Source organism: Danio rerio, chromosome 3 (genome assembly GCF_052040795.2).
Source record: "Danio rerio strain M-AB ecotype USA chromosome 3, GRCz13ab, whole genome shotgun sequence".
Lineage (NCBI taxonomy): Eukaryota > Metazoa > Chordata > Actinopteri > Cypriniformes > Danionidae > Danio > Danio rerio.
In genome coordinates, this window is record NC_141023.1 from 38,481,946 (window position 1) to 38,498,934 (window position 16,989).

The window sequence follows — 16,989 nt, forward strand, 5'->3', positions numbered from 1 at the left end:
AGCGAGCATGGGAAGGACACTCTGGGTGTTCCTCTGCTGGACCACGAACGGATCCAGCAGATATGGAAGGAACAGCAGAAGCATATACAGTGCATTCAAGACCCAGAGAACTTTCCACTGTACATGAAGACAGGGACACTGAAGAAAGGCAGTGTGGAGCTGTGTTGTTACAGGTGTGCCCGTGGCTCTACATCTTTGGAGTCCTTCCACCTCCACCTAAACCGTTTTATTCCAGGTATTACATACATTTGGATCGTTTTATTTTGTAAAACATATAAGCACTGTGATAACTTCCATTGCTTTAATGTAACATTATTAAACATTTAAATAACATTTGTGATGTTATCAGCATTGACAAAGCTGTCTTGCCTGACAAGTAACTCTGTTTATAATGACAATAATTTAAATGTTAGTACATAACCTAATAACATGTTAATTAATTCTTCACATATTTTTAACTATTTTAATTTCCAGGGACCAGTGCCAGTGATGCGCATTTTCAGGCCTATCTCCTTGAGGGCTTGATGCGCTGGAATGATGACCGGATGGAAAGCACCATAAAAGGAGCATCCTCCATACGGTCATATGGCAGTGCCATGAGAGAGGCTGTGGACAGGCTTAGCCGAGCAGTCTTGGGGAAGCCCTGGGATAACCGTTATCACCCTCCTGGAGCATATACAGGCAAGAAATTCATTAACTAGTTGTTATATAAGTGATTTATTAAGCTTTAATGTACTTCACAAAATGTTTATCTAAATATTTACTTTATTATTAGTTTTATTTAATATATGTTTTTTTTATTGTTTTATTCTTTAAGGTGAATTGCTGGGAATAGAGTACCTTTACAGCCAGACCGGCAAAACCCTGACTCCGGTGCTCCAGAACCCAGAGGAGGAAGACAGGCTGGTGGAGGAAGTAGATGACGAGGATCTACAAGATGAGGGGTTCGAGGAGGAGATCATGGAGGACATCACAGTTCCAGTGCTGTATGAGGATGACCCCTGCCGTGATCTCAGTAACAGCCCCTCATCTTCGCCTCTGCCTCAGTCCCCAGCATCACTGGCTGAGCCGTCCACATCAGCTGGTGGAGAAGGACAGCTTCCTAGCCGAGCCCCCTCAGTGCCGTCACAGCCATCCGACTCTGGAGACAGTCTCTCTGTTGAGGCTCAGGTAAGATACATTAAGAACTTAATTTGATTTAGTCTTTTTTTATTCCACATATACTAAATTTATTCTGTATTTACCAGGGAGTAGTCATTGGACCTGATGGCATTGCTGGGTGGGACAAGGTCCAGGATCTGGCTGCTTATTTGGTGGGTCTTCGTGAGGCTCCTTACCTCACTGACCTGCAGGTGACAGAGGCCATCCAGCTGTGGACAGCTCTCCTGGATGTTGATAAACAGCGCATCAACTACCAGCCTCGACATCAGCCTCAGCTGACGCATGGGCGCTTTAAGGCACCGAAGCGCTCCGGAGTCACTCCAGGTGTGGAGAGCGTCAAACGTTGTCTGATTGGACATCCTGGGGGTCCAGCACAGTGGCCTAGCACCAGCCGCTTGGTTGAGGCCATTTGTACAAAGCTGTGTGCCGTACACAAGTCCACTTCCAAGAAGGCTGGTGTTCGCACCCCCAGGTGGTCTAAAATACTGACCGATTACCACCACATCCGGGATCTGGTGCTTGGCAGTCGCAGGCTGATGGATGAAACAGTGATCCAGCTTTTTGAGCTAAACCAGAAGACGCTCATTCAGTGGTAAGCAAAGCACATTATTTTCTTTAAATTACCTGAATTTTTCTAAATTAATATATATGAATAATACATATCATTTATTATCAGGTTTCAACGGAGGCAAAAGGATAAGGAAATGAGTGTACTCACTCAGGGACTGACTCCACTTAATCCAATTGCTGTGGCAGATACGCAGCTTCCTTTGCCGAGGGAAAAATTGGACGAGGCACCGTCAACATCAGGCCCCAAACACCAGTTTGTTTTTCCTCCAAATAAAGAAGGACAGGCACCTCTTCTTCGACCTGGACGAAAGTCTGCTTCAGCAACCACCACAGTTTGCTCTTTCCTGCCAGATGCCACCACGGTGTGCTCCTTCCCACCGGCCCCCACGACGGTATGCCCCATCGCGCAAACCCCCACCACAGTCTGCCACATTGCACCGGCCCCTACCATGGTGTGCCCCGTCAGACCGACCTTCACCACAGTGCGTCCCATCTCGCCAGCCTCCACCACAGTGTGCCCCATCATACCAGCCTCCACCACAGTGCGCCCTATTGCGCCGGCCCCCACCACAGTGCGCCCCATTGTGTCTGCCCCCACCACGGTGTGCTCCTTTCCACCGGCCCCCAGCACGGTGTGCCCCATTGCACCACCCCCCACAGCACCAGGTGTTGTGAAGCCCATTTCAGGACCTGGATCATTGTTTGGCACACTTGTTTTTAACCCAGACATGAGTGTGTCAATGGTGATTCCATCATTTGCTGCACCAACATCCAGTACAGTCCCAGCTTCACCTGCACCTGCTGTTCCTCCACCTGCACCTGCTCCACCTGCACCTGCTGTTCCTCCACCTGCACCTGCTCCACCTGCGCCTGCTGTTCCTGTGTCCCGTTACACCCAGAGGAACAGGCGCAGACGGGAACAGGAGAAGGAAAGTGGAGTCCACAAAAGGAAGTATGTGCGTGCGGTTACTTTTAATGTTTGCAGCAAATGTGGGAAACCCAAGACTAAGGAGTTTGGCCATAGCCGATTTGGTAATGCCACATTTTGTCTGCAAACTTCAAATGGCAAATCCTTAGAGGACTGGTTGGCAGAACAGCGCCAGCAAAATAAAGGACAAACTCCAGCTCCAGAATAAAGTACAAATTGCTGTATATATTTTTGTAAATGTTACATGGGTACTCTCTCTTTCCCTCATTTTATTTAATTTTTGTGTGTTAATATGTAGCCTTTTAAAGTAGCACTTTATAGACTTTATAGACTTTTATATTACATAGGCCCACTCTTATTTTGTCTTGTGTGTACTTATTTAATTGTGTGTACTTATTTGCATTTTATGTAAAAATATATTTATATTTCTTAAAAAAATAACATTTTATACATTGCTTAAAAGCTATATTTTATCTATTACGTGCCCCCACTCTTGCATTTTATTATTTATTCATATTATTGTTTAATATATTGTGTGTATAAAAATAAATATATATATATAGAGTATTGTTTTTATATAATGAGTATAATAAATAAATATATTTATATATAGTATTGTTTTAATATATTATATGTGCATAATAAATAAATATATATTGTATTGTTTTTATTTATTGTATATTATATAGTTTATATATTAAGACATGTTTTTATTTAGTTTTTTTACATTGTTTTACAATTTATATATTTGTATTCATTTTAATAAACCATTTTGCATATTACTTGTTTTTGTGTGCATTCATTTAAAGTTATTATTACATAAAGAAATATAATATATATATATATATATATATATATATATATATATATAATATATATACATAAGCATGCATACATATGTTTAATTGAAACATTTTTATTCATTTTTAACTAACGTAATAAGCTTTTTAAGAACAATATCCACATAATAATAGTAATATCAATATAATTGCCTGTGTTACGTCAGTAAAATTTCAACAAGAGCGCAGCTGATTGGCTCCGCTGAAACCGACACTGATTGGATATTGTGTTACACAGATCGTGTGTTCGAATCCAGCACGCAAAAAATGACATTTAGAATGACATGCAATATGCAACCAAAATACCACATTATGCACAGTCACAAAGCCGCGAACACTACTGCAAGCGAAATTTGTCGCATTTTTCCGTTTTTTGCGACTTGTTCGCTTGCGAGTGAGCGAGAAGATTGGGCCCCTTCCTTTGCGCAGCGAGCGCTCTACCACTTGAGCTAATTCCCCTCGGTGCCATAAATTGGCCGATTTTTCGACGTGGTCAAAAAATATAATAAAAGATCACATCTGCTCTGTGGTGGCCTCTTTGCCCTGCCCGCCATTTAGTCATCAAATTACCTGGAATATCGCGCTTTTCTTTTGAAGGACCTACCTGGTCCTGCTCCATTAAACGTGTGAGGAGCCCTGCATGCCGAATGACGAGTTACTCAGAAACAATGCAAATTGGCACCACTTTGGATTGACATTCTGCTACTTTCCTCCAAGGCTGTTTTTTTTTTTTTTTAAACATTCTCTTCCGCCCGGGCAGCAGCAATCAGCAATCTCGAGGTTCCATGGTGTAATGGTTAGCACTCTGGACTCTGAATCCAGCGATCCGAGTTTAAACCTAGCTGCTTCAACCTTAAGTCCACCAGCTTCCACTTGACCAAAACACTATCCTTCTCCCAGATGGTCACGTCGCTTCTGGTGATGATTCCAATGGCCTGATCGAGCACTCTACTATTTGAGCTAATTTCCCTCGGTGCTGTTCATTGGCCGCTTTTTCGACGTGGTCAAAAAATAAAATAAAAGATCACATCTGCTCTGTGGTGGCCTCTTTGCCCTGCCCGCCATTTAGTCGTCAAATTACCTGGAATATCGCGCTTTTCTTTTGAAGGCCCTACCTGGTCCTGCTCCAGTAAACGTGTGAGGTGCCCTGCATGCCGAATCACGAGTTACTCAGAAACAATGCAAATTGGCACCGCCTTGGATTGACATTCTGCTATTTTCCTCCAAGGCTGTTTTTTTTTTTATTCATTCTCTTCCGCCCGGGCAGCAGCATTCAGTAGCCTAAAGGTTCCATGGTGTAATGGTTAGCACTCTGGACTCTGAATCCAGCGATCCGAGTTCAAATCTCGGTGGAACCTGGCTTTTTGCCAGCACTGCTCAAAAAAGCTGGAATAGCATGCTAATCCCTTGGAGTCTGGAGAATGACAGTTAGTCTGGGCTTTGTAGTAACGTGAGCTGAAAGTGGCCGGTTAGCTCAGCTGGTTAGAGTGTGGTGCTAATAACGCCAAGGTCGCGGGTTCGAGCCCCGTATTAGCCAAACTTTTACTGTCTTAGGACTCAGAGGCATTTTAAGGCTCTGATCGGTCTCACAGACATGCATGTTGCAGGAAAGCTGAGTCAACGCAGCCGAAATAGCTCAGTTGGGAGAGTGTTAGACTGAAGATCTAAAGGTCCCTGGTTCGATCCCGGGTTTCGGCAAAGCAGTGTGGTAGTTCTGTTTTTGGCATGAGGGTCAGGTGACCGAAACTCATCCAAAAAACCTAGCTGCTTCACCCTTAAGTCCACCTGCTTCCACTTGACCAAAACGATATCCTTCTCCCAGATCAGGGGTCACCAATCCTGGTCGTGGAGGGCTGGTGTCCCTGCAGGGTTTAGCTCCATCTTGCCTCAACACACCTGCCTGGATGTTTCAAGTATACCCAGTAAGACCTTGATTAGCTTGGTCAGGTGTGTTTGATTAGGGTTGGAACTAAAATCTGCAGGACACCGGCCCTCCAGGAACAAGTTTGGTGATCACTGTCCCAGATGGTCGCTTCTGGTGATGATTCCAATGGCCTGATCGACAGCACTCTGCTATATATTTAGCGCTTTGATGTCCCACTGCGGATGCGCCACTGAATAAAAGAAAACTGTGACTTGATAGGGCTTCTGAGGTGTTGCAATGCTAAGTACTACGCAGGAACCGGCAAAGCTGAACTAAGAAGTTTTGCTTTCAACCCTCAAGGTGCCGCCAGCTTTGCAATGAAGGAAATGTGAAAGGCAAGGAAGCAGAAGTGGAGAATGCGGGCATCGATCCCGCTACCTCTCGCATGCTAAGCGAGCGCTCTACCACTTGAGCTAATTCCCCTTGGTGACATAAATTGGCCGATTTTTCAACGTGGTCAAAAAATATAATAAAAGATCACATCTGCTCTGTGGTGGCCTCTTTGCCCTGCCCGCCATTTAGTCGTCAAATTACCTGGAATATCGCGCTTTTCTTTTGAAGGCCCTACCTGGTCCTGCTTCAGTAAACGTGTGAGGAGCCCTGCATGCCGAATGACGAGTTACTCAGAAACAATGCAAATTGGCACCACTTTGGATTGACATTCTGCTACTTTCCTCCAAGGCTGTTTTTTTTTTTTTATTCATTCTCTTCTGCCCGGGCAGCAGCAATCAGCAATCTCGAGGTTCCATGGTGTAATGGTTAGCACTCTGGACTCTGAATCCAGCGATCCGAGTTTAAACCTAGCTGCTTCAACCTTAAGTCCACCAGCTTCCACTTGACCAAAAAGCTATCCTTCTCCCAGATGGTCACGTCGCTTCTGGTGATGATTCCAATGGCCTGATCGAGCGCTCTACTATTTGAGCTAATTTCCCTCGGTGCTGTTCATTGGCCGCTTTTTCGACGTGGTCAAAAAATAAAATAATAGATCACATCTGCTCTGTGGTGGCCTCTTTGCCCTGCCCGCCATTTAGTCGTCAAATTACCTGGAATATCGCGCTTTTCTTTTGAAGGCCCTACCTGGTCCTGTTCCAGTAAACGTGTGAGGAGCCCTGCATGCCGAATCACGAGTTACTCAGAAACAATGCAAATTGGCACCGCCTTGGATTGACATTCTGCTACTTTCCTCCAAGGCTGTTTTTTTTTTTAATTCATTCTCTTCCGTTTTTTTTTTTTATTCATTCTCTTTCGCCCGGGCAGCAGCATTCAGTAGCCTAAAGGTTCCATGGTGTAATGGTTAGCACTCTGGACTCTGAATCCAGCGATCCGAGTTCAAATCTCGGTGGAACCTGGCTTTTTGCCAGCACTGCTCAAAAAAGCTGGAATATCATGCTAATCCCTTGGAGTCTGGAGAATGACAGTTAGTCTGGGCTTTGTAGTAAAGTGAGCTGAAAGTGGCCGGTTAGCTCAGCTGGTTAGAGCGTGGTGCTAATAACGCCAAGGTCGCGGGTTCAAGCCCCGTATTGGCCAAACTTTTACTGTCTTAGGACTCAGAGGCATTTTAAGGCTCTGATCGGTCTCACAGACATGCATGTTGCAGGAAAGCTGAGTCAACGCAGCCGAAATAGCTCAGTTGGGAGAGCGTTAGACTGAAGATCTAAAGGTCCCTGGTTCGATCCCGGGTTTCGGCAAAGCAGTGTGGTAGTTCTGTTTTTGGCATGAGGGTCAGGTGACCGAAACTCATCCAAAAAACCTAGCTGCTTCACCCTTAAGTCCACCTGCTTCCACTTGACCAAAACGATATCCTTCTCCCAGATCAGGGATCCTGGTCGTGTAGGGCTGGTGTCCCTGCAGGGTTTAGCTCCATCTTGCCTCAACACACCTGCCTGGATGTTTCAAGTATACCCAGTAAGACCTTGATTAGCTTGGTCAGGTGTGTTTGATTAGGGTTGGAACTAAAATCTGCAGGACACCGGCCCTCCAGGAACAAGTTTGGTGATCACTGTCCCAGATGGTCGCTTCTGGTGATGATTCCAATGGCCTGATCGACAGCACTCTGCTATATATTTAGCGCTTTGATGTCCCACTGCGGATGCGCCACTGAATAAAAGAAAACTGTGACTTGATAGGGCTTCTGAGGTGTTGCAATGCTAAGTACTACGCAGGAACCGGCAAAGCTGAACTAAGAAGTTTTGCTTTCAACCCTCAAGGTGCCGCCAGCTTTACAATGAAGGAAATGTGAAAGGCAAGGAAGCAGAAGTGGAGAATGCGGGCATCGATCCCGCTACCTCTCGCATGCTAAGCGAGCGCTCTACCACTTGAGCTAATTCCCCTCGGTGACATAAATTGGCCGATTTTTCAACGTGGTCAAAAAATATAATAAAAGATCACATCTGCTCTGTGGTGGCCTCTTTGCCCTGCCCGCCATTTAGTCGTCAAATTACCTGGAATATCGCGCTTTTCTTTTGAAGGCCCTACCTGGTCCTGCTCCAGTAAACGTGTGAGGAGCCCTGCATGCCGAATGACGAGTTATTCAGAAACAATGCAAATTGGCACCACTTTGGATTGACATTCTGCTACTTTCCTCCAAGGCTGTTTTTTTTTTTTATTCATTCTCTTCCGCCCGGGAAGCAGCAATCAGTATTCTCGAGGTTCCATGGTGTAATGGTTAGCACTCTGGACTCTGAATCCAGCGATCCGAGTTTAAACCTAGCTGCTTCAACCTTAAGTCCACCAGCTTCCACTTGACCAAAACGCTATCCTTCTCCCAGATGGTCACGTCGCTTCTGGTGATGATTCCAATGGCCTGATCGAGCGCTCTACTATTTGAGCTAATTTCCCTCGGTGCAGTTCATTGGCCGCTTTTTCGACGTGGTCAAAAAATAAAATAAAAGATCACATCTGCTCTGTGGTGGCCTCTTTGCCCTGCCCGCCATTTAGTCGTCAAATTACCTGGAATATCGCGCTTTTCTTTTGAAGGCCCTACCTGGTCCTGCTCCAGTAAACGTGTGAGGAGCCCTGCATGCCGAATCACGAGTTACTCAGAAACAATGCAAATTGGCACCGCCTTGGATTGACATTCTGCTATTTTCCTCCAAGGCTGTTTTTTTTTTATTCATTCTCTTCCGCCCGGGCAGCAGCATTCATTAGCCTAAAGGTTCCATGGTGTAATGGTTAGCACTCTGGACTCTGAATCCAGCGATCCGAGTTCAAATCTCGGTGGAACCTGGCTTTTTGCCAGCACTGCTCAAAAAAGCTGGAATAGCATGCTAATCCCTTGGAGTCTGGAGAATGACAGTTAGTCTGGCCTTTGTAGTAATGTGAGCTGAAAGTGGCCGGTTAGCTCAGCTGGTTAGAGCGTGGTGCTAATAACGCCAAGGTCACGGGTTCGAGCCCCGTATTGGCCAAACTTTTACTGTCTTAGGACTCAGAGTCATTTTAAGGCTCTGATCGGTCTCGCAGACATGCATGTTGCAGGAAAGCTGAGTCAAGGCAGCCGAAATAGCTCAGTTGGGAGAGCGTTAGACTGAAGATCTAAAGGTCCCTGGTTCGATCCCGGGTTTCGGCAAAGCAGTGTGGTAGTTCTGTTTTTGGCATGAGGGTCAGGTGACCGAAACTCATCCAAAAAACCTAGCTGCTTCACCCTTAAGTCCACCTGCTTCCACTTGACCAAAACGATATCCTTCTCCCAGATCAGGGGTCACCAATCCTGGTCGTGGAGGGCTGGTGTCCCTGCAGGGTTTAGCTCCATCTTGCCTCAACACACCTGCCTGGATGTTTCAAGTATACCCAGTAAGACCTTGATTAGCTTGGTCAGGTGTGTTTGATTAGGGTTGGAACTAAAATCTGCAGGACACCGGCCCTCCAGGAACAAGTTTGGTGATCACTGTCCCAGATGGTCGCTTCTGGTGATGATTCCAATGGCCTGATCGACAGCACTCTGCTATATATTTAGCGCTTTGATGTCCCACTGCGGATGCGCCACTGAATAAAAGAAAACTGTGACTTGATAGGGCTTCTGAGGTGTTGCAATGCTAAGTACTACACAGGAACCGGCAAAGCTGAACTAAGAAGTTTTGCTTTCAACCCTCAAGGTGCCGCCAGCTTTGCAATGAAGGAAATGTGAAAGGCAAGGAAACAGAAGTGGAGAATGCGGGCATCGATCCCGCTACCTCTCGCATGCTAAGCGAGCGCTCTTTTTTTTTTTTTTTTTTTTTTTTTTTTTTTTTTTTTTCTTTATTCAAAAACTTATCACATTAACATTCAAATACTTCAAGAAATTTCACAAAACAAATACATTAAAATAAACATTCTTCATAAAATAACATCCTCTTTGGGCATTTTCCACTTTAAACCATTTAAAACATTATACACTTCATCATTAAACACATCATAAAAGCTTGGTAACATATCTTCTCCTTTAAAATACCAGTACAGACTTTTTATGTAACTTTCCATTTTTCGTTTTAGTATATTCCACACATTTAAAACAACTTTTTCCTGTTTTGCTACATTTCTTCTTTCCCACACACATTTTTTAATCATCATTATAAGAAGATTTACAAACTTTTTGTTTTTGTTTTCCATATTCCATCCGAACATCACTAGAGTATTCCATTCCAATTGTTCTTCATCCCAATCTTTTAATAAATCTTTTAGCATTTTTTGGCATTTCATGTAAAAACATTCTAATTCTTTACAGTATAAAAACAGGTGTAAAATTCCTTCATCTTCTTGAAAACATACCTTACATGTTGCATTTGGTTCTCTCTGTATCTTTGTTAAAATGCACTCAGTAAAAATTGCCTTGTGTCTTATAAAATATTCAAAACATTCCAATCTTGTTTCTATTATTTTCCCTCTCATGTTTTTCCATATATTTTCCTTTTTCACACTATTCAATCTTTGTACCCAAAAGTTATTTGCTATTGGTTCTTGAAATACACTATCTCTAAAATACACATAAAAGTCTTTCAGTAAACAATCTTTAAAATCACAAAGCTTTCCTTTTAAATTGACATGTATGATTTTTTCATTCCCACCTTCTTCCATATTTTCTATTCTTGTAATCCATTCTTTTGGTATGGCACCTTTGACCGTTTCAAGTTTATTTTCTATTTCCTTTACACTGTATTCCTCTTTAGCTTCTTCCATTAAGTCGACTATATATTGCTTAGTTAAAAATCCCTTTTTGAATTCATAAAGAACATCCCTTATTCTTAAAATCCCTACATCCATCCATTTTTTAAAAAATAGTTCCTTCCCTTCTTTTAAAATACTTTTATTTAAAAACAAAGGTTGATTTAACAAGTTTTCTCTTCCCTTTACTTGATAAAATACTCCGTCTAAAAATTTCCCCCATGCACTTAAAATTTCTTGATAAAACCCTGGTAACTTTTCCGTCATCCAGTTTTTTGTTTTTAACCAAAGAATGTCTTCTCCTAAGTTAAAATTGCCAACTTTGTTTAAAAAATATTTCATAACTTTTTTCCATTCTGTTGAGTTCTCCTCTTGTAAAAGCTTTTTAACTATTTTGATTCTAAGACAATTCTTTCTTTGTTTAATATCCATCAATCCTATCCCTCCTTCTTCTGTTGCTCCAATTATTGTATTGTACGCAATTCTTGGGGGTTTCCCCTCCCATAAAAAATCTTGAACACACTTTTTCAATCTCCCTTCTATCCAACATGGCATTTCTGTTACATATAATTTATACCATAGCTTTGATGTCATTAAAACATTTAAAATTAAGGCTTTCCCCTTTAAGCAAAGTTCTCTCATCCTCCAGAAATTTAATCTTGATTCTATTCCTCTTATTAGATCATCCCACATCTTTTCTGTTGCTTTTCTTTCATTTTTACCAATTAAAATTCCTAAAATTTTCAGCTCTTCTACTTCTCTAAATTGAAAACAATCTGTTAAAATATCTGCTTTACCAAACCTCATATATTGTGTTTTATTTTCATTTATTTTGCTTCCTGTTCCCTTACAAAACTCCTGTACTTTTTTCATGGCTTCTTTTACACTCTTTTTCTCCTTCACTATTATTGTTGTATCATCAGCATACTGGTATATTTTTCCTTCATCCTCCTCTTCTTCTATTTTTATTCCTTTAATTTTAGTTTCTTGTTTTATTGCTAACCCTAAAGGTTCTGCGACTAGGGAATATAATAGCGCTGAAAGAGGACATCCTTGTCTAATTGATCTTGTAATTTTAAAACAATCTGTTAAAAAACCATTGCATTTTACTTTTGTTAAAGCCCCTTTATATAAAATTTTAATCCAATTAATAAAATTCTCTCCAAATCCAAATGTTTTGAGCACATCAAATAAGTAAGTATGTTCTACTCTGTCAAAAGCCTTTTCAAAATCTACACTAATTAAAAAACCATTCATCTTCTTTTCTTGTATATAATCTATTGTGCTTTTAATACTCATTGTTACATCTGCAATATCTCTCCCTTTTATTGCATATGCTTGGTTTGATTTAATTAATTTAGGCATTACTTCCTTTAATCTATTCGCTAAAACTTTTGCTAAAATCTTTAAATCTGTATTTAACATTGTTATTGGTCTATAATTTTGTAATTCAGTTTTTGCTCCTTTTCTTTTATATATTAACTTCATTAATCCCATCCCCATTCTTTCATTCATCTCTTTACATTTAAAAATTCCTTTAAAAACTTCTTTTAGTATTCCTTTTAAAATATCTTTAAAAACAATATAAAATTCATTTCCTATTCCATCTATACCTGGACTTTTCTTTTTATTTAGTTGATTTATTGCAATTTCAATCTCTTCTTCATCTATTTCTCTGTCACATTCTTTGTTGTCATCTTTTTCTAATTTTACTTTTATATAATTTAGAATCTTCCTTTCTTTTTCTTCATCAATACCTTTTGCTTCAAAAAGATCTTCATAAAAATGTTTGATTTCTTCTAGTATTTCTATGTTTCCTTTCACAATTTTTCCATTTCTCCCTTTAATTTCCTTTAGTATTCCTGCTTTACCTCTTTGCTTCTCTAAATCAAAAAAGAATTTCGTGCATTTTTCCCCTTCTACTGTGTATTTAGATCTGCTCCTCAACATTGCCCCCTTATATTTGTCTTCTTCTAAATCTCTTAATTTTTGCTCTATTTCTTTGATTTTTTCAATATCTTTATTTTCTTTGTTTAATTCTTTTTCTAAGGATTTTTAAACTTCTTTTTCTGTATACTTTTTACATCTTTGTAGTACTGCGCAATATTTGATTGTGTATTTTCTTATTTGGTATTTTGTGTTTTCCCACCATATCCTTTTATCTTCATCATACATTCTATTTTCTTTTTCTTTCTCTATTATTTCTTTGACTTTTTGAACATAATCTTCATTTTTTAAAATGGTTGTGTTTAAAATCCAAGTTCCTGGTCCTTTTTGTATGTTATCTACATTCACTTTAAAATGCAAGAGCTTATGATCACTAAAACTGTTCTCTTCATACTGTATGTTTTCTATAAAATTCTCAATATTCCTAGTACATAATATAAAATCTATTCTTGTTTGACATATAAAATCTCCAACTATTTGTCTCCTTGAAAACTCTCTTTTTTCTTTGTTATTTTCCCTCCATATGTCTATTAAATTATTTTCTTTTATTATCTCCTTTAGTTCTTTCCTTGCTGTGTCAGATTTAAAAACCATTCCATCTGCCATGTCTTGTTTATTAAAAACTGTATTAAAATCTCCTACCATTATTATTTTTTTATGTCTCTCAATTACCTTATTTAAAATCTTAAAAAACTCTTTTTTATCTTTCTCTTCCGTAGGTGCATGTATATTGGCTATAATCATTTCTTGTCCTTCATAGTTTACTTCTATCACTAAACACTTTCCATTATTGTCTTTATACACGATTTTTTTAATATTAAAAACATCTTTTTTTAATAAAAATGCCACCCCTCTTCCAGATTTACCATCACCATTGTTATATAAGATATCCCCCTCCCACTTCTTTTTAAAATCTTCCATTACATAATCTTTCCAGTTTGTTTCTTGTAATACTATCATGTCCTTATTTTTACATTTTTCTCTTATTTTCTCGAATTTCCCTTTTTCCATCATACCTCTTGCATTAAAAGATACACATTTTAAAACCATTAAAAGAAATAAAGATAAAATTAAAAACCTAAAAATCATTATTACTCATCATCTCCCTCCATTTCCTTTAACACTTCATATCTGTTCATGTTTTTCATTCTTGTAGTCAATTTTCTCTTTGTACTTTCTAGATTAGGTTTAATCTTTAATGTCCTTCTTCGAATTGTTCTTCTCTCCTCTCTGTCCATTTTAATTTCTTCTTCTCTTCCAATTTCATTACTTTTTTCTTCATTTCTTTGTCCAGTCTTCACCTCATTGTCTCCACACATCTGAGAATTGTCCATTGTTTCCATTTCTATGTTTTCATTATCCTCTTCTTCTCTTTTTTCCTTTTCTTTGAAAAGCGTTTGCCTCTCCCTTTCTTCCAATATCAGTCTTTCATTTGCTTCATTTTGCATTTTTCCTCTCTCTTCTTCATGTCTTTCTTCACAAAAAATGTCATCTTCATTATTCCTCTCATGCATTTTCTTATCCTCTTGAATTTCTTTTCCATTTTGTTTCTCTTTCGGTAAGTCTTTTGGTTGTAAAACTCCAGCTTGTTCTTCTCCTTCATTTTGTTCTACATTGTTTACTTTATGCACTTGCCTGCTTATCTGGTTTCTTTCTTCTCCTTCCTCTGCCTCCATCCAACATTCACATTTTGCTAAAATTTGGAGGCATTCCGGGCATTTAATTGCATCACAGTTTCTTGCAAAATGTCCTCTTTCTTCGCACTTAAAGCACCTAAAGTCTGGGTAGTCCTTCATCACATGCTCCGGGCTCATACACAGCCTACAAGTCTTAACTTGGTGGCTGTGCATCACCCGGAAATATTGTGGTCCTTCTGCCGTTTCAAACTTCGTGCTATATGGAAGCGAAGCCACCTCCTTGGGAAACCGTGTCTTAATGAACCTTGTCCCATCCTCAATCTCAGTGCCCGGATATGTCCTCCTTTTAATTTTTGATAAGGGGCTAACACCCCATCCATCCAATTTTTCTAATATTACACTATCCTCCAGATAAACAGGCAAGTGCATAAAGGAGACAACATAGTCTCTGTTTTGTAACATTTTAACTTCACAGTTCTCTTCATTTATTGTTAGTCCATCAATCAGTTTGTCACAAGTTTCTTCCTCTTCTAAAGTTATTTCATATTCTTTGTCCTTTCTCGGTCTTATTGCCAAAATTCTCCCATGTCCACATTTTTCTGTTAACGCCTTAATAATGTCTGAAACTCTCACCTCTTTTACTTTGTCCACGTTTAGTATTACAGTTGCTTCCTTCAAGTACTTCTTTCCTCTCCTTTCATGTTGTCTTTCCTGTTGCTGATTTTCTTGTCGTTCCATGTTAGCCATGTTTGTTTCTCCTCCTCGTGCTGTGTTGTTTCCCATCTGTTTTCCCTCTCGTACTCCCGTGTCGTCTCCTCTTTGCTTTTCACCATCCATCTCTGTGTTATTTTCTCCTCTTGTTTTGCCCGAAAGTCCAGTGATTTTGTCCTTTGTGCTTTCCATTGTCCCAAAAAAATCCAAGCAAAAAAAGTGAATAACCACCTTCCAGCTAGCACATGTGCTGCTGTCAGGTGGTTTAAACTCCAAAAATAAAAATAATAACTCCTTAAACTATATTAAACACCCAAAAAAAACTAAATAAAACAACAAAAGAAAAGGAGAGCCTTTCTCTCCCGTCTGCAGCCTTTCACTTCCTGTTTGCACACTAACTCCCTCTAGCGTACCCAGGGTGGTATGGCCGAGCGCTCTACCACTTGAGCTAATTCCCCTCAGTGACATAAATTGGCCGATTTTTCGACGTGGTCAAAAAATATAATAAAAGATCACATCTGCTCTGTGGTGGCCTCTTTGCCCTGCCCGCCATTTAGTCGTCAAATTACCTGGAATATCGCGCTTTTCTTTTGAAGGCCCTACCTGGTCCTGCTCCAGTAAACGTGTGAGGAGCCCTGCATGCCGAATGACGAGTTACTCAGAAACAATGCAAATTGGCACCACTTTGGATTAACATTCTGCTACTTTCCTCCAAGGCTGTTTTTTTTTTTTTTTATTCATTCTCTTCCGCCCGGGCAGCAGCAATCAGCAATCTCGAGGTTCCATGGTGTAATGGTTAGCACTCTGGACTCTGAATCCAGCGATCCGAGTTTAAACCTAGCTGCTTCAACCTTAAGTCCACCAGCTTCCACTTGACCAAAACGCTATCCTTCTCCCAGATGGTCACGTCGCTTCTGGTGATGATTCCAATGGCCTGATCGAGCGCTCTACTATTTGAGCTAATTTCCCTCGGTGCTGTTCATTGGCTGCTTTTTCGACGTGGTCAAAAAATAAAATAAGAGATCACATCTGCTCTGTGGTGGCCTCTTTGCCCTGCCCGCCATTTAGTCGTCAAATTACCTGGAATATCGCGCTTTTCTTTTGAAGGCCCTACCTGGTCCTGCTCCAGTAAACGTGTGAGGAGCCCTGCATGCCGAATCACGAGTTACTCAGAAACAATGCAAATTGGCACCGCCTTGGATTGACATTCTGCTATTTTCCTCCAAGGCTGTTTTTTTTTTATTCATTCTCTTTCGCCCGGGCAGCAGCATTCAGTAGCCTAAAGGTTCCATGGTGTAATGGTTAGCACTCTGGACTCTGAATCCAGCGATCCGAGTTCAAATCTCGGTGGAACCTGGCTTTTTGCCAGCACTGCTCAAAAAAGCTGCAATATCATGCTAATCCCATTGAGTGTCTGGAGAATGACAGTTAGTCTGGGCTTTGTAGTAATGTGAGCTGAAAGTGGCCGGTTAGCTCAGCTGGTTAGAGCGTGGTGCTAATAACGCCAAGGTCGCGGGTTCGAGCCCCGTATTGGCCAAACTTTTACTGTCTTAGGACACAGAGGCATTTTAAGGCTCTGATCGGTCTCACAGACATGCATGTTGCAGGAAAGCTGAGTCAACGAAGCCGAAATAGCTCAGTTGGGAGAGCGTTAGACTGAAGATCTAAAGGTCCCTGGTTCGATCCCGGGTTTCGGCAAAGCAGTGTGGTAGTTCTGTTTTTGGCATGAAGGTCAGGTGACCGAAACTCATCCAAAAAACCTAGCTGCTTCACCCTTAAGTCCACCTGCTTCCACTTGACCAAAACGATATCCTTCTCCCAGATCAGGGGTCACCAATCCTGGTCGTGGAGGGCTGGTGTCCCTGCAGGGTTTAGCTCCATCTTGCCTCAACACACCTGCCTGGATGTTTCAAGTATACCCAGTAAGACCTTGATTAGCTTGGTCAGGTGTGTTTGATTAGGGTTGGAACTAAAATCTGCAGGACACCGGCCCTCCAGGAACAAGTTTGGTGATCACTGTCCCAGATGGTCGCTTCTGGTGATGATTCCAATGGCCTGATCGACAGCACTCTGCTATATATTTAGCGCTTTGATGTCCCACTGCGGATGCGCCACTGAATAAAAGAAAACTGTGAC

General features: G+C 40.9%; 14 non-coding genes across 14 annotated transcripts; 12 read left to right on the plus strand and 2 right to left on the minus strand.

Annotated features, from left to right (window-relative positions):
• The first annotated feature begins 4,784 nt into the window (after positions 1 to 4,784).
• On the plus strand, positions 4,785 to 4,856 carry trnaq-cug (transfer RNA glutamine (anticodon CUG)). Its single transcript has one exon. It is a non-coding gene; the product is annotated as a tRNA-Gln (tRNA).
• Positions 4,857 to 4,961: 105 nt separating this feature from the next.
• Positions 4,962 to 5,035, plus strand: trnai-aau (transfer RNA isoleucine (anticodon AAU)). Its single transcript has one exon. It is a non-coding gene; the product is annotated as a tRNA-Ile (tRNA).
• An 88-nt stretch (positions 5,036 to 5,123) lies between these two features.
• Positions 5,124 to 5,196, plus strand: trnaf-gaa (transfer RNA phenylalanine (anticodon GAA)). The gene has a single exon. It is a non-coding gene; the product is annotated as a tRNA-Phe (tRNA).
• A 576-nt stretch (positions 5,197 to 5,772) lies between these two features.
• On the minus strand, positions 5,773 to 5,845 carry trnaa-agc (transfer RNA alanine (anticodon AGC)). The gene has a single exon. It is a non-coding gene; the product is annotated as a tRNA-Ala (tRNA).
• An 853-nt stretch (positions 5,846 to 6,698) lies between these two features.
• On the plus strand, positions 6,699 to 6,770 carry trnaq-cug (transfer RNA glutamine (anticodon CUG)). Its single transcript has one exon. It is a non-coding gene; the product is annotated as a tRNA-Gln (tRNA).
• Positions 6,771 to 6,875: 105 nt separating this feature from the next.
• On the plus strand, positions 6,876 to 6,949 carry trnai-aau (transfer RNA isoleucine (anticodon AAU)). The gene has a single exon. It is a non-coding gene; the product is annotated as a tRNA-Ile (tRNA).
• An 88-nt stretch (positions 6,950 to 7,037) lies between these two features.
• Positions 7,038 to 7,110, plus strand: trnaf-gaa (transfer RNA phenylalanine (anticodon GAA)). The gene has a single exon. It is a non-coding gene; the product is annotated as a tRNA-Phe (tRNA).
• Positions 7,111 to 7,679: 569 nt separating this feature from the next.
• trnaa-agc (transfer RNA alanine (anticodon AGC)) lies at positions 7,680 to 7,752 on the minus strand. Its single transcript has one exon. It is a non-coding gene; the product is annotated as a tRNA-Ala (tRNA).
• Positions 7,753 to 8,575: 823 nt separating this feature from the next.
• On the plus strand, positions 8,576 to 8,647 carry trnaq-cug (transfer RNA glutamine (anticodon CUG)). The gene has a single exon. It is a non-coding gene; the product is annotated as a tRNA-Gln (tRNA).
• A 105-nt stretch (positions 8,648 to 8,752) lies between these two features.
• Positions 8,753 to 8,826, plus strand: trnai-aau (transfer RNA isoleucine (anticodon AAU)). The gene has a single exon. It is a non-coding gene; the product is annotated as a tRNA-Ile (tRNA).
• Positions 8,827 to 8,914: 88 nt separating this feature from the next.
• trnaf-gaa (transfer RNA phenylalanine (anticodon GAA)) lies at positions 8,915 to 8,987 on the plus strand. The gene has a single exon. It is a non-coding gene; the product is annotated as a tRNA-Phe (tRNA).
• Positions 8,988 to 16,137: 7,150 nt separating this feature from the next.
• Positions 16,138 to 16,209, plus strand: trnaq-cug (transfer RNA glutamine (anticodon CUG)). Its single transcript has one exon. It is a non-coding gene; the product is annotated as a tRNA-Gln (tRNA).
• A 107-nt stretch (positions 16,210 to 16,316) lies between these two features.
• Positions 16,317 to 16,390, plus strand: trnai-aau (transfer RNA isoleucine (anticodon AAU)). The gene has a single exon. It is a non-coding gene; the product is annotated as a tRNA-Ile (tRNA).
• An 88-nt stretch (positions 16,391 to 16,478) lies between these two features.
• trnaf-gaa (transfer RNA phenylalanine (anticodon GAA)) lies at positions 16,479 to 16,551 on the plus strand. The gene has a single exon. It is a non-coding gene; the product is annotated as a tRNA-Phe (tRNA).
• Positions 16,552 to 16,989: the final 438 nt, after the last annotated feature.